Source organism: Pholcus phalangioides, unplaced genomic scaffold (assembly GCF_987345545.1).
Source record: "Pholcus phalangioides strain wild (caught in Gottingen) unplaced genomic scaffold, Ppha-v1.0 ptg000016l_1, whole genome shotgun sequence".
Taxonomy (NCBI): domain Eukaryota; kingdom Metazoa; phylum Arthropoda; class Arachnida; order Araneae; family Pholcidae; genus Pholcus; species Pholcus phalangioides.
Window position 1 is genome coordinate 15,644,138 of NW_028301609.1, and position 13,966 is coordinate 15,658,103.

General features: G+C 33.4%; 1 protein-coding gene across 1 annotated transcript in view; it reads left to right on the top strand.

Moving 5' to 3' along the window:
* Positions 1-11,801: 11,801 nt before the first annotated feature.
* LOC149075138 (neurexin 1-like) overlaps positions 11,802-13,966 on the top strand; it is a 181,907-nt gene continuing 179,742 nt past the window's right edge. The window contains exon 1 of the mRNA XM_089245718.1: positions 11,802-12,005. The gene's annotated coding sequence lies outside the window, so the exon portion shown is untranslated. The remainder of the gene's footprint in view (positions 12,006-13,966) is intronic.

Sequence of the window (13,966 nt, forward strand, 5' to 3'; positions counted from 1 at the left end):
CGGTATATGAGCTATATAAAACATGGGAAAATGTAAGATAAAATAAGAAAGTGCCACTTTTTCCCCGGTGGTCGAAAATAGAACTATGTTTTTTAATGAATAAATCTCTCTCCCATGTTCTCATTAAGATGTTCTAAAAATTTGGCTGAATTCGGATGAATTTTTGGGAGAAACTACTGAGAGTACGGGAACTTTAATTATAATCATCCTGCACAGTAATGTCTTGTATATTGCCATAGCGATTGTATATATAACGAATTATACGATGTATAACGATTATTGTACCCTACGGAAGGGCCGCCCCCCGCCCCCGCAATCTCCGTCCTCGTCTTTCAGAACTTTCTCCGGCACAACCACGGCCTTCGGGGCAATGAGCAAAAATCACGTAAGCCACAGAGTCTAAGAAAGAAATTTTGAAAGAAATAAGAATATGATCACCAATTAAAAATCTAAAATTAGTCAAACCACTAATTATAATTTTCCGCGCTGCTGGAGTCTTAAAAAACCACCATCAAGACCGCTGAAACTGTGTGAACATTTTCGCGAACCGGAAAAAATAATTTACGAACAGGCAATATATATATATATATATTAGGAGGAAAATTTCCTAACCTTCTGCCTTGTATCTCATGTTTATACTTTGCTACTGCAAATACGAGAAATGGCGTTGAGGACTTCTGCTGTCACCTATTGCCCAAAAGTAAAACTATCTGTCAGAGTTCTTAAAGATTGTCGGTTTCAAACCGATGTGCAGTATGAAAATACAAAATATATGATATAAGACTACATTTTTTATTTTTATGCTGGATACCGGAATAAGTTTTATGTGCCAAAATACCAGTTACTTTTTATTGGGGTGTTTACAAAATGGTTTTCTAAAAAAATTAAAAAATATATTGACCGGTATTTTTTGGTAAGTGAAATTTACATGAGTATTCAATATAAAAATAAAAATCTATAGTTTCTTAAAGTATATTGTTCATTTTCCTGCTGCACGGTAGTTTGAAAAATCTGAAACAACACTTCTGTGTATCGGATGTACAGTAAAACATCTCTTTTTGCGGACACCGGTGGGACAAAAAAAATTTGTTCTTAAAGGAGGGGTGACCGTTAAAAGGGGTTTTTACTGTACAAAAAGGGGTAAATATTGTGCATGCGTCGGCCTGCTATACTCAATGACTATAGGTGAGATGTCCTTCTTCTGTGACGTCACAAACTTCATGCGGAGCCCCTTTTCTACAGGTGGTGTTGGCTGTACTCGTGTTTTTATAAATTGTTTTACAAATTAAATTCAAATATATCCGGAAAGAAGGTAGAGCTGAGGGTATCTGCAATTGTCGCTCGGAACCGTTATCACGAGCCTCTTCCTAGGAGAGTGATTCAACCAAGAAGAATGTTCCCTTTGGATTAGGGGACAGTGATATCTCCTTTACGCAAGGGATCATTGAATCCACGATATCTACAACTGAAAGCGACCACGAACAAAACAACAAAGAGAATAAATAGACCGCGAGAAGAGTAAAAAATATTTATTTGTTTTTGGTTCTTCTTCAGCCTGGTTGGTTGGTTGGCAATTCGAGCGACAAAGAGCAATCTCCCGCTCAAACACTACCACGACCAGACCAGAATTTCAAATTTGCCAAAGCAGCAAAAAAAAGGGTGGAACCAGCTGCTACTTCTCTTACTGTTCTTAATCTTGTCTTTTCTTCTTAAAAGAAAAGAACAAGAAGAGGGCGATCTTTTTGAAAAAGGGTGTCGACCTAATCTATCGAAACAAGGTGAAAAGTTTGCTACAAATTACGAGAAAAATGGTAAAAAAAAAACCAAGTTCTTTTTTCTTTAAATCAGGTTCTGAAGCTTAAGCTTCGTCCCCAAGAGACAAGAGCAACTTGTTAATGGTAGATGGCGCAATGAAAGTTTTTTTTTTTCCATGACTTAAAAGAACAAGACGATAAAAGATCGGCCGTTGAGATCAAGCGCTAATTACGAACGTGCCTAAATTCAGAGAGCAGTTGTTCGTTGGCCATTGCTTTTCTCTCCGTAAAGTATAATGCAAACTCGTTTCATTAAAGGTGTTTATCGGTTGTAGACTCGGCCATTACGGATCCGACGCTTGCATAATAAGTTTTAGAATTAGTTGCTCACTGTGTGCTCAGAGGAGCCTCGTAAGAAATCCTTTCGACGATCCTCTATTTGTTGATGAATCGTCAGTTATGAGTAGAGCTTGGAAGTTTAGGCACTAAAAATAGTCAAAATAGGTAGGCAAAAAGGTGCTGGTAATGCCCGAAATAGACACTAAAAAAAGCATTTATAATTAGTGGCGGAAAGAAAGAAATAACTAAAAGCCTAATTATACAGTCGGACCCCGATATAAATACAAATACAAAGGCCCCAACAGACAAAATGCCCAACGAAATGACTGAAAGATGCTCATAAAAGAGTATGGATGTCGAATACATATCTAAAATATATCAAAAATACAGGAACCCGATAAGAGCAATAAAAAAACCCAATAATTATAGTAAAATATAAATATACTTCTGCCCATAAGAATTATAGTTGTCTCATCTAAGTATGGATGAATTCCCAACATGTTTATCGTATTTCTTTTTAAACGTGCAAATTGTGTTAGAATTTGATTGACGATGGATTAATTCATGGTTCATTTTATCAATCCCGATGAAAATTTTAAACACACTTCAATCATATTCCTCAGACATTTGCGCTCTCTCTCTCTCTCTCTCTCTCTCTCTTCTAATGCAAAAATTTTCGAAAAAACAAAAATAAACAATCAAGTAAAAACTTCGATTCAACGAATTCCTTGACATATTAACGAATTTTTTCTAAAATTCTGACGAAAATAACGGAGTCAAACCTCTGTTTAAACCTCGATATAACGACTTTTATTTCGAACTGTTTTTAATTTGTTTTTTTATATTCCTCGTTACCCAAAAACACAATCCGAAGATTTAAGTTCCCAGAGAATTTGACTTTCAACTCTTTTAATGCCTGCCCCTTCCACAAACTTTAAGGCCCCTTCACTTTAGAGACAAACGAAGAAAGGAGGAGTAGTATTTTTCTTTTTGAATGAAGGAGCTAATAAAGCTATTTAAAGATTGTTCGGGGGAAGGTTTCAGTAGCCAATGGTACTGGTGTACAAAATACCATAAAACATTGTGCTGTACTGTCTGCATATTTATATTTCAGTAATGAAGTGAAGTTACTTGAAGTGTTTATGCTCTGTCTTGACAAGCAAAGAATTGTGGGTAATCTGAAGAGAAGGCATTTTTCGATTTAGCAAAAATATATTAATTTCAACAGAATTTGATGAAAATGTTCAACGTACAAAATAAACTTGCATCAGGCAATTTTTTCATGCATTCTGATTTCTTTCTTAAGAGTCGATACTTTTTTTTTTCTCTTCAATTTTTGTCAGAAATAAGTTGTAACAGAAACCACTAAAGTAAGTAGTTTCGGAATTTGCCGTTTCGAGTGTGTTCATGCATAAATGTTCTGATAAATGTGACCCCAATTTAATGATTACCTCGATTTAATGAATTAAATTGTAGGTTTCTTCTGATTCGTTAAATCAGGGTTTGACTGTATATGTATATCTGACCGATCACTGTCCCAAGAGGTCATCAGTTGACGTCATGGCTCACCCAAGCCAGGCAAGAGTTGAGAGGAACCTGGCGGGGTCGGGGGGGGGGTGCCCATTTAATTTTCTTACACCGCAAATGCACTGCAAACAACCATGACAAGTTATTTTAGGTATTTAGTATTCAATCGAATTGTTCAGAGACTCTTTCAAGGGTGTATATGACAGGTGAGGACAAGCCGGGCCGCACATTTCACGAGTGCACCACTATTCCGCGATCGTACAATTTTTCTCAAGGAAGAACCCTATTCAGGTAATGCCGTCCCATCTTGTTTTACGATAATACCCACTACGTTAATAACATTACGGCAGTGGGAATTATCGTATTATCAAAACATGGTAGCCGTGTTTCAACTATAAAAATGATAATGAAGAAATCACAACCAATCATTTTCTGTACGGGCTCTACATCTGGTAACGCTTGCCCTGAAATCGGACTTATTCTAATGGACCCCAAGGACATTATTTTTGACATAAACTCAATTTAATTTAGAAAATAATGCAGTAATTCTTCATGAATTATAATTGAAACAATGAACGGAGTAAGTGCAGCTGATTTGTAGCTAGTTTTCTGATACTGGTACTGGTGTACAAAATACCATAAAACATTGTGCTGTACTGTCTGCATATATGACATCCATAATATATGACAACCATATTTTTATGGGCATCTTTTTCTCAGCCACCTCGTTGGGCATTTTGCCTGTTGTGGCGTTGTATTTGTATTTGTATTTACTCAATACAGTCGAACCCCGATTTAACAAATTGGAAGAAACTGACAATTTCATTCGTTAAATCGAGGAAATTGTTAAATCTGGGTCACATTTATCAGAAGCGTGAACACACTCAAAACTTCAAATTTCAAAAGTGACTTACTTTAGGGATTGCTCTGCTACAACTTATTTTCGACAAAAAAAAAAAACAAAAAAAAAAAAACACGTGTCAACTTTAGAATGAAATCAGGATGCACGAAAAAAATTCTTGATACAAGTTTATTTGGTACGTTGAACACTTTCATTGAATTCTGTCGAAATTGTCATATTTTGGCTAATCGAAGAATGCTTCCCCTTCAGATGACTCACCATTCTTTGCTTGTCAAGACAGAGCATAAACTTCATTTCTTTACTGAAATCTAGCAGCACAGCAAAATGTTTTATGGTATTGTGTACACCAGTTAGCTACTAAAACCTTTTTACGAACACTCTAAATGGCTTTATTGCCTACTTCATTCAAAAAGAAACATATTACTGCTTCTCCTTTTATCGTTTGTCTCTAAAGAAGAGCTGAAAGTCGAATCTTCGGATGGGTTTTCGGGTGACGAGAAATATAAGAAAAAAAAAAAATTAAGTATAGTTCGAAAACATTCACTATATCGAGGGTATTTATTAGTTAAATAGGGGTTTGACCTTTAATTTCCTCTGAAAAAAAATCGTTAAATTGGGGAATTCGTTCGATCGGAGTTTGTTATATCGGGGTCCAGCTGTATGTATAAAATCAATAAAGTTTTCACCCGAGTAAGGTGGTGGTAAGATGCTCGTCTATCACCGTGAAGATTGTTTTCACGGTCCCAGGTTCAAACCTGATGGGGATATATAGGTGAGACATTTTATTCCTAACGAGTTTGAGGCTACCACTGACAGACAGCGCCTTCATTTCCAACCCATCTCATTTATGGCAGTAAATTGCAATATAGCGATATGGCCAGAGTTGGTGTTTGGTGATGTAGCTGTATTTACAATGCAGTTCAATGCGTGAGCAAGGCATTTCAGGCCCTTGTACCTATTAGTCAATTTAAAATGGAAGGGGGAAGGCTTCCTGATAATAATTAATGCCGAGAGTTGTAGATATTTCAAAAATATCAAGTATTTTGAAGTTCTCCATGCTCAAAATATCCAAGTTCCACGGAATATCGCCTCACGAATTCACAATAAAACTTAAAACAATCTTAAAATAGACATTTATAGCAGGAAAAGTCAAAGAAGGCGTTTTTTTTATACACATACATCGAAAATAGGCAAAAGTAGAATTTATGGTATTTAATCTTAACGTCTGGGCTCTAGTTATGAGTGAGAATGATGTTCAATCATATAAGAGCAGTGGAAACGAGTTTATTGTCCACAAAAGAAATGAAATTTATTAAAAAATTCTTTAATTTCTTTTAATTTAATTGCTTAGTCGATGCAAAACAAATTTCTCTCTCTCTCTCCTAGTTTCAATTCATAGATCTTATTATGATCTTTTCTCCCTCATCCCATCTACATCTATGTACATTATCCATGCAACTAGGAACCTATGGGTCGGAGGGTCTCCTCAGAGATGGGTCGTAATAATCCACTTACGATTCGGTTACAAATCCATTTGGTACACCACTGGTTTCAGGAGTATCTTGACTCTTTGTGTCTTGGCGGCCTGGGCTGGGATCCAGACATTTTTGGGGACCTCATCAGAATTTGAAGTTGTGAAAGAACAACATGATTCTCCAGAATTCATGAAAAATTCGTCTAAAATTAAAGAAATTGAAATTAAATTAAAATTACTTATTTTTTCATTAATTTTAATTTCAATTAAAATTAATGAAAAATATCCTGAAATTAATGAAATGTTATTCTAACATTCATGAGAGAAATAATTCTAAAATTAATGAAAATTCAGAATTCGTGAAATAAATAATTGCAGAATTAAGTAGCAACTTCCGATAATTTGGAACCCTCTGTTAGATTCACGGCCCTAGGTTCAAGCCCCGTTGGTCTACCTGTTGAAATACTCTCAACTAGTTTCACCAATTTTACAAAATAAAGGTTTTATTAATCAGAAATATTTGATAAGAATTTTTAAATTAAAAATAGATAGAAGGGTCGCTATGTTGATCATATAGTAAATTTTGGATCACGGCTGACAAGGGTCAAAAACCTCTGATGTAACTATTATCATTTCATGTACCCATGTAATGTGTGTGTGAAATGAAATAAATTTGAATTGAAATGTATCTCATCACTGTAATATATATAAACCGGCTGTTCCAAATTGCTTGCACAGTGGATATTTCTGCAACTGTTGACTTCAGAAACATAAATACTTTTAATCACAAAAGTTTCCAAATAACATGCATTTACTCAAAATGTCATAAATTTTTCAAGGGGTTGTATACATAAAAATAGTAAAAATTAGTTTTTACGCAGACCTTTTGTACTGTAATGAAATGTGAATGCGGTTCTGAGAATTCATTCACAAAAAAAAAAAAAAAAATTTAAATGCAATATTAACGGAGATGTTAGACTTTGAAGTTTTCAGCATTTATCACCAATGATTTAGGATAAGGTTCACAAGTTGAGAAACGTAAACTAAATTCAAAATTGCAAAAATTCTGTAAGTGTCACATTGTCAAAGATGTAATTTTTATTCATTGTGAATGGAAAAATAAAACGGTTGAGTTCATTCTATTTGTGCACAGTCCTCGAAATATCACCTTTTGGGACAATGAAAACTTGGCAAAACAGTGATATGTTACCAAAAGATAGTGATTTTATGTATTTAATATCTCTTCATAGATTGTAAATGAATTTTTTGTACGAGATCTACATTTCAATAATCGGAAGTTTTAGCAGACGGGAACTGTATAAAAACTTAATTTACTCTTTTTATGTATACGATTCCCCTAACACACATTTTGAGATTTTAAGTAACTGCAAGTCACTTTGAAAACTTATGGTAATCGGAAGTACTATCAACTGGGGGTGACTTTGCCCAATTTTGAAAAACAAAAATATTTTCTGGTGGTGTAAAACTTACTTACTTGGTAGTTTGGGGCGTTGCAGTGGTCAAGCATTTGCTTTGCATGTAAATGAGACGACCTGAGGTTTGGGGACATTTCCTTATAAGGGATATTGCCAATAAGCTGGTTTTTCAAAGAGATTCAATATCAAGAAAAATTTGAAGACCTCAAACTTGCATTTGTGCAGTCGTTTTGATATATATAACCAGGTGAGTCTCATCAGTTATCTTTATTATTAGTAGATGTAATGAAGATTGTAGAGAAATTGAAGTTTTGGTTTTGCACCTTACCGGAAGATTTTTTATCTCAGCTGGTAATGTCACCCTATAGGAAATTTGGGGTCACTTTGCCCAATTCCTATATAATTGACATTTTGTCTCAGAATACCAACTTGAAAGTTATAAGTGTATGAAATCTTCTAACGTTAATATTAATTGAAAATATTCAACAGCTTGAAAAGAAGCAGAAGCTTATTTTATACACAGGATTCACTCTTATAAAGAACAAATATAAACAGAAATAGCCGACTTTATTCATGATTTGTTCCAGGGCAGGACTCATGAAATTTCTGTGGGAACCATTTAATCTGTATCTTTTACTGCCTTAAAGCGTATGTTTTCCTTTCTATTCTGGATTTTTTTCAAACTTTCTGAACATTAGATTTAACATATTTTCTAAAGATAATAAGTGCTTGTAGCTTTGAACCATGTTATGTTGTTTTCTTTGTATAATAACTTATATTGCAATGAAACCATCGGGTTTTGTCAATTTTCCCTCGTTCACTTCGAATTTTGGTTATGAAATTCATTTTTCAGAAAACTTAAATCCTTATAACAAATAATCACCTCAAAAAATATTTTGGCTCCGGGTCCTCCGAATTTGTTACGACGACCCTTTTAATGCGCATCAAATGCACAGAACTACTATTGAATCTGGAAATTTTATCACGAATCTAAAAACAGCGGCACAGATTCCAATAGTCCTTAACGATTTTTTTGAAAATTAATCGCTCTTCTTTGTAAAGTCGCTATTTCCTAAAAATAGTTGCCGGGCCACGGGTTGAATACCATTGCCTTACTGGAACATTTTTGTTTTATTGGGCAATGACACCCAGATTTCATTTCGGGGTCACTTGACCACTTTCTGATTGTTATTTTATGTTTCTCAGAGTATCAACTTAAAAGGTATAAATGGCCGAAATCTTAAAACGTAAATATGAATTAAAACTTTTCAACAGCTTGAAAATAAAAGTTTATTTCAAATATGAGATTCACTCTTATAAAAGAGCCAATGTACACAGAAAATAGCTTAACATGAAATTCATTTGAGAATCATTCGACCTTTAACTTTCACTGCTTTAACCCGTATGTTTTACTTTTCGAGATTCCGGATTTTTTTCAACTCTTTCAATGTGTTGTAGATTCAACTTATTTTCTAAAGATAATACGTGCTTCTAATTATGCCAAGTTGTTTTTTGTGTATGTTAATTTATAGTGCAGGGAAATCATAGTTTCCGATGAACATTTCTTATTTCTTCATTCTCTTCGAAATTCGAATTTGCATTTCATTTTTTTTTATAAAAAGCTTACATCCTTATAATAAAAATAAATTTTTAATGTATATAATTTACCTACTTTCAACTTTAACGTGTACTTTTTAATTCATTGTAGTTTCACTGATCTGCTTCAAGGAAGAGTCATAATTGAGTCATATTTTTTAAAATTAAATTAAATTGCTTTGCGTTATTTTTGTTGTCATTGAGGTTCTCTTGACACCCCGTGTTGGTCACATTATCCCAAATCCACTCACATCTTTTTTATATACACAAAAGGCGGTGGGCAAAGTCATCTGCATGATGGGGTGACTGCCCATCCTTTTTTAATGTTTTCGTAAAAAGGATACGTGAACCATTAATAACTACTTGAATCATACCTACAAACCCTGTACCAAACACAAAAATTTTCATTCCTACTCTTAATCAACGGGTTGAATGAAATTTTTAAACTTCAATTTTGAAACTGGGCAGTTGACGCTTTATTTCTAATGTCAGTGGTTGCTGAGATATCTGCTGTGCAAACAATTTGGGACAGCCTGTAGAGTATTACCAATAACTGCGAATTTTAGTAGTTTCTTCCCCCCTTGGAAGTGCTACGTAGTTTTTCTAGAGCTCGAGCAAATGATTCGATTTCTATAAAAAATTATGTGTGTACAGGGTGCGTAGCAAATGCATGTACAAATCTCTACGAGAGTTATGATGCCCAAAAACAAATCATAATTATTCTGCAATGAAGGGTCGTTCAAGCTATCTTCAGTGCAGTATATGGCGTCTTTCAGTTGCGCCAATGCTCACGAATTCTTCAGGACATATTCAGTTTAGTTATTCGATTTGCCCCAAGATGGCTTGGAATTGAATTTTAAAAATAAAATTTTCAAAATTGAAATTTTAAAATTTATTTTTGAATAAGATTGAGTCAATGAAATCTCAATCATCTCAACAAAATATTAAGTATCAGACATATGTAAAAATTCATACCAGTTTAGTATAACACATACAACCAAGAACATGTGTAAAAAAGATGAAATAAATTAGTTGTTATATATATATATAGTATTTTAAATGATATTTCTATTAGAGCATAGTTTTTCACCATGTTAGAAGGTATGAGACCCCCCCCCCGTAAATTTTTTGACTTTTGTATGATAATCTGATCAAAAGTGACGAGAGATTTGCTTTGTGGCTGCTAGAATGGTTCAGAGGATATTTTAAAATGTAAGTGGTTTAATATGCACCACCGTTGTCAAGGGTCTGTTACTGTTTACCATCCAATTTTTGAGCATCTACTGTGGCTTCAACACATTTGATAAAAAAGCAATTCATGTGAAAAATGAAAATCTTTTATCTCTTATTCTCTGTTATGCAGTGGTACAGTCTCATTTCTCTACCACTCTGCACACAAAGATGTCATTTTGTAATCCTGTATGCCCCACAAAGTGATTAAAATTTTTTTTTTGTACGTCCTAACCTTACTAGAAGTTTGTACACGTGATTTTTATAATACAATTTTACGTAAATCGATTGAAGGAACCATTACCCAGATCAATTCATTGAGAAAACTATGCAAAATACTATAAATACAATATTTTATTGACTTGCGAAAGCTTAGAAATCAAAATACACCTGTTACTCTGTGCTTGTCACAAATTTAATGTTTCTAATTAAGAGGTGTCACGACCCCTAAAATCAATTTTTCAAAAATGACTTTTAAAAATATTCCGTTTTGACGCTAATCAAAAATGCATAAAATTACATAATTTTTTTTAAATTGAAAATAAAAGAATTATAGTGTGAATGCATTATACTTCTGTGTGAATGTATAGTACTTTTATGTATTTATTCAATAAAAATGACTTTAAACGCGATTTTATAAGATTGCAGTTTTGAGCTTGTTCGTGAGATAGACAAAACCACACTGCAATAAAATTTCTGAAATTTTTTAGCAACATTTATACGTATGTTAGATAACTATATGTTAGTAAGATAAATCTCAAACGTTGGTATCTGACCAATCGTTAGAATTTTATGATTTTTAAAAAAAGGTAAAATTCAAAAATTCAAAATATTCAATTTTTTTTCAAAATAATTTCTATTGGTCAATTGCTAGATCGGAAATTTATTTTACTAATTCATATTGAATGAAAATTTCTACAAAATTTCAGAATGTTTGGTGCATAGTAGTTTTCCTTTAAAGTTTTCACGGATAGGTTGCAGAAACGTCAGAAATTTGATCTGAGAAAAACATGTTCAGAATTTGTTTCTTGAAAACTTGTCATACAGTGATTACTTTTATTTTTTATTGCGGAAGGGCCACAATTAAACGATTGACATGCAATTTTTAGATTTTGATTTGCAATTAAATGGAATTTTTTATAAAGCCATTTTTGAAAAATCAACATTTCGAAGCTTCAGAGGTCGTGACACCCCTTATCACTCCCATCACGGAATGATTTGATTGAAATTTTGATTTGTAGTTGCCTGTCAAAAAAAATTTTTTTTTTCGTTTTTATAAGTGTCTACGAAATCAGACAGTAACACTCATTGTATTTTATACGAATTTTTTTATATTCACAAAAACTAGACGTAGGAAAATGATAAGTTCGAGTGGAAAAAAAAGCCAACTCAGGTCACTTGGCGAGATATTTTGGCCTCTTGTGTGTTTCGTCGTCGATTGGAGAAGTATAAGGAAGAGTATTTTCTCTGGCACTAATAAAACCGAAGGGGTCGCACGTCGCCGCTGCAACCCTGTTCATATTAGAAAGAAAGGCCTGATGGACTCGGCTTTGCAGCAGCCGCCGCAACCATAGACGTTCCCCAGTCGTCGTGATCTTGTGTTTTTGTTGGTGTGTGTGTGCTTTTATGGTATGCTGTGCCTTTGGTGGAAATGACTAATTAAGAGAAAGCGAGTGTTAAAATATCAGCGATTTGGTCTTAAATCTCAAAAAAAGATTTTTTTTTTACTTTATTTCGGATAACAATCGGAAACGGCATCACATGGAATCGATGGCATCGAGCTAACGGTGAGTGAATGGCCACTGCCAGCTTTTTACTACTATAATACTAATAATAATTTTTATTAATAATAAAAACAGCGGTGTTTTTGCTGAAGGATATTTTACGTTGCTTTATATCAGAGAGGTCGATACGTACAAATAGCTTTCCTTTCAGTTGGAAAAATATACTATCAATGGATGCCATTCAAAATTCTAAAAAAAATTATTTTTCTACGATTTTAATTTTACTCTTTCGATCTCTTAGGATACTTGACATCATTCATCCAGACATTCAAGAAACGGTTTGAGATTGTCGAATAATGTTATCTGTGTGACAGGCTTTGTTTTTCCCCCCCCCCCCATCGTATTGTTATAAAACAGTGAAAAACCTCGATATAACGCTATACTGCGGACAAAGAAAAATACCGTTGTAGAGGGATTATCTTTATATCAAGAGGCAACATTATCACATTTCATCAAATTTATGCTGTTGTTGTCAACTTTTCTAAATCGACATTGTTAGTACCATCAGAACATGCGCTTTTATGTATTTATTCACCGCAAAAAAATTGTAATTGACTATTTGATTAATGAAATTCGGTTAGATACATTGCCTCGTAAAGTTGCTTACCACGTTGCACTTTCTTGTGATACACACAAAGTAGCAACACCGATTACTTAGCGCTTTAGGTGATCTTGTGAGGTGCAAAACACCAATGTAATAAGACGAACTCAGAAGAACGAAAACAAGTGACGAAAGTAAAATCAAATTCAAAATGATTTAGAGCAAATCATTAAAAAATGGCGTTGTAGCGATTTAAAAACAATCTTAAAAACATCGTTATAGAGGGATTTATCATGGAAAACAATATCGTTGTATCGGGAAGAGTTTAACATTAGACTGCAGGCAATTCCAAAAAAAAAAAATATTTGAAAAATATATATATATCGTTGTAGACGGATTTATCGTTGTATCGATATTGCTGTAGCGGGGTTTCACTGTATGTATAGTAATATAATTAACTGTATATTTGGGAATACAAGGCAAATATACGGTAAAAATAATAATAATAATTTCTTTTCTCAATTTTTTGGCATTTTAAAAATTATATCTTTAATGTCATTCAAATACTAACTACGACTATATTAGCTATATAAGTACAGTATTATTTTATCTAGAAACAGTTGATTTGTTGTCGGTGTCATTTTTTGAGAGCTGCTGAAATTTTACGGGGTTCAGAGATTTATAAAATCACATGAAGCTGAGGGGATGGGGGAATAAAATTCAAAGTAAACTGAAATTCAAGGCTACTGAAGCTTTTACATGTTCAGAGAATAATAAAACCGTATTCAAATCTAGGGAATGGGAAATAAAATAAAAAAAAACAAAAAAAAAACTACTCAACTTTTCAGGCAAGACTATCTATTTATAAATAACATTAAAATAAAGAAAAACTGTATATATTTTGACCCCCTAATGAATCCTTTTAGCTGATTAAAAATCCACTTTATTTAATTAAATTGCGGTTTTGATGATTGTTTCAATTAAAAAAAAAATGCTAATAGTGCCCATTTACATCGGTATTTTCTAAAAAAATGTTTTAAATACGTTTTTATGGGGGTGAATCATTATATATATATATATATATATATATATATATATATATATATATATATATATATATACATACACATACACATACACACACACACACACACACACACACACACAGCGGGTCTGACATATTCTAAATTTCTTTTCGTAAAATGATGATTAATAGATAATTTTCAACTTTTGCCGGGAGTGAAAGAGACAAATTTCAAGATGATGCCATTATTTTCCCAGTTAATGGCTAAGCCGTTCTTTTTCTGTTGTTGTTGTGACCATTTGGTTCTTCGAAAACTGTACTCTCGAACTTTTTGAAAACGGCAGATGTTGAGAAAATAACACACGATCAGCTATAATTGCGGGAATATGAAAGATGATC